Raw genomic sequence first — 3468 nt, 5'->3', positions numbered from 1 at the left:
AAATAAATTTGACAAACATTATTTTCCTCTGTTGGTTAAGCTACACTTGTAGTTTAGTCAATGCATGGTTTTAAGCTGAAATCAAAAAACAACAACAATGCTTAAAGAACAAAACGAATGGAAAATTTTATTTTTTTTTGACAAAAATTTATTTTTATAGAAAATTTTGTCAAAATTTTATTTTATATCTATATAAAATTTGTCTGTAGAATATTTTCTCAAAATTTTATTTAATTAGAAAATTTTTTCAAAATTTCTTTCTATAGAAAATTTTGTCGAAATTTTATTCCTATAGAAAATTTTGTCAAAATTTTATTTCTATAGAAAATTTTCTCAAAATTTTATTTTATGTCTATATAAAATTTGTCTGTCGAGTATTTTCTCAAAATTTTATTTCATTAGAAAATTTTCTCCAAATTTTATTTCTATAGAAAATTTTGTTCCTATGGAAAATTTTGTCAAAATTTTATGTTTATAGAAAATTTTGTCAAAATTTTATTTTTATAGAAAATTTTGTCAAAATTTTATTGCTATAAAAAATTTAGTCCAAATTTTATTTCTATATAAATTTTTGTCAGCATTGTATTTTTATATAAGATTTTGTCAAAATTTTATTTCTGTAGAAAATTTTGTCCAAATTGTATTTCTGTAGAAAATTTTGTCAACATTTGATTTCAATAGAAGATATTGTCAAAAGTTTATTTCTTTAGAGAGTGTTTTTCAAAATTTTATTTCTTAGAAAATTTTGTCAAAATTATTTATAGAAAATTTTGTCAAAATTTTATCTCTTCAGAAAATGTTGTCAAAATTTTATTTCTATGGGAAATTTTCTGAAAATTTTATTTCTATAGAAAATTTTGTCAAGATTTTATTTCTATATGAATTTTCACAAAATTTTCTTTCTTTAGACTTTTCTGCCAAAAATTTACTTCTATAGAAAATATTCTCACAGCTTAATTTCTATAGAAAATTTTTTCTATATAAAATTTGTCTGTAGAATATTTTCTCAAAATTTTATTTCATTAGAACATTTTCTCAAAATTGTATTTCTATAGAAAATTTTGTTCCAATTGAAAATTTTGTCAAAATTTTATTTTTATAGAAAATTTTGTCAAAATTTTATTTTTATAGAAAATTTTGTCAAAATTTTATTTTTATAGAAAATTTTGTCAAAATTTTATTTTTATAGAAAATTTTGTCAAAATTTTTTATACCCTGCTCCACACTGTGGAACAGGGTATTATAAGTTAGTGCATATGTTTGCAACACCCAGAAGGAGACGAGATAGACACATGGTGTCTTTGGCAAAAATGCTCAGGGTGGGTTCCTGAGTCGATATAGCGATGTCCGTCTGTCCGTCTGTCCGTGAACACATTTTTGTAATCAAAGTCTAGGTCGCAGTTTTAGTCCAATCGACTTCAAATTTGGCACAAGTATGTGTTTTGGCTCAGAATAGATACCTATTGATTTTGGAAGAAATCGGTACAGATTTAGATATAGCTCCCATATATATATTTCGCCCGATATGGACTTATATGGCCACAGAAGCCAGAGTTTTACCCTAATTTGCTTAAAATTTTGCACAAGAAGAACAATTAGTACCATAGTCAAGTGTGCCAAATTTTATTGAAATCGGTTCAGATTAAGATATAGCTCCCATATATATCTTTCGCCCGATATGCACTAATATGGACCCAGCAGCCAGAGTTTTATACGGATTTGCTTGAAATTTTGTATTGGCATAACACTTGGTCGTATAGTCAAGTGTGCAAAATTTGATTGAAATCGGTTCAGATTTAGATATAGCTCCCATATATATCTTTCGCCCGATATGGACTAATATGGTCCTAAAAGCTAGAGTTTTGACCCAATTTGTTTGAAATTTTGCACAGGGAGTAGATTTAGCATTCTAGCTATGCGTGCCAAATTTGATTGAAATCGGTTCAGATTTATATATAGCTCCCATATATAGCTTTCGCCCGATTTACACTCATATGACCACAGAGGTCAATTTTTGCTCCGATTTAGTTGAAATTTTGCACAAGGAGTAGATTTAGCATTGTAGCTATGTGTGCCAAATTTGGTTGAAATCGATTCAGATTTAGATATAGCTCCCATATATATATTTCGCCCGATATGGACTTATATGGCCCCAGAAGCCAGTTTTTTGGCCGAATTTGGTTGAAATTTTGCACTAGGAGTACAATTAGTAGTATAGTCAAGTGTGCAAAATTTGATTGAAATCGGTTCAGATTTAGATATAGCTCCCATATATATCTTTCGCCCGATATGGACTAATATGGTCCTAAAAGCTAGAGTTTTGACCCAATTTGTTTGAAATTTTGCACAGGGAGTAGATTTAGCATTCTAGCTATGCGTGCCAAATTTGATTGAAATCGGTTCAGATTTATATATAGCTCCCATATATAGCTTTCGCCCGATTTACACTCATATGACCACAGAGGTCAATTTTTGCTCCGATTTAGTTGAAATTTTGCACAAGGAGTAGATTTAGCATTGTAGCTATGTGTGCCAAATTTGGTTGAAATCGATTCAGATTTAGATAGAGCTCCCATATATATCTTTCGCCCGATATGCACTTATATGGACCCAGAAGCCAGAGTTTTATCGTTTTTTATAGCTTGAAATTTTGCACAAGGAGCACAATTGGTAGTATAGTCATGTGTGCCAAATTTGATTGAAATCGGTTCAGATTGAGATATAGCTTCCATATATATTTTTCGCCCGATATGGACTTATATGGCCCCAGAAGCCCGAGTTTTGCCCAATTTGGTTGAAATTTTGCACAGGGAGTAGATTTAGCATTCTAGCCATGCGTGCAAAATTTGATTGAAATCGGTTCAGATTTATATATAGCTCCCATATATAGCTTTCGCCCGATTTACACTCATATGACCACAGAGGCCAATTTTTTGCTCCGATTTTGTTGAAATTTTGCACATGGAGTAGAATTAGCATTGTAGCTATGCCTGCCAAATTTGGTTGAAATCGGTTAAGATTTAGATATAGCTCCCATATATATGTTTTTCTGATTTCGACAAAAATGGTCAAAATACCAACATTTTCCTTGTAAAATCGCCACTGCTTAGTCGAAAAGTTGTAAAACTGACTCTAATTTTCCTAAACTTGTAATACATATATATCGAGCGATAAATCATAAATAAACTTTTGCGAAGTTTCCTTAAAATTGCTTCAGATTTAAATGTTTCCCATATTTTTTTTACTAAAATTGTGTTCCACTCTAGTGCATTAGCCAACTTAAATTTTGAGTCTATAGATTTTGTAAAAGTCTATCAAATTCTGTCCAAATCGAGTAATATTTAAATGTATGTATTTGGGACAAACCTTTATATATAGCATCCAACACATTTGACGGATGTGATATGGTATCGAAAATTTAGATCTACAAAGTGGTGCAGGGTATAATATAGTCGGCCCCGCCCGACT

This window comes from Haematobia irritans, chromosome 3, assembly GCF_050003625.1.
Source record: "Haematobia irritans isolate KBUSLIRL chromosome 3, ASM5000362v1, whole genome shotgun sequence".
Taxonomy (NCBI): domain Eukaryota; kingdom Metazoa; phylum Arthropoda; class Insecta; order Diptera; family Muscidae; genus Haematobia; species Haematobia irritans.
Note: the sequence above shows the minus strand (reverse complement) of the source record.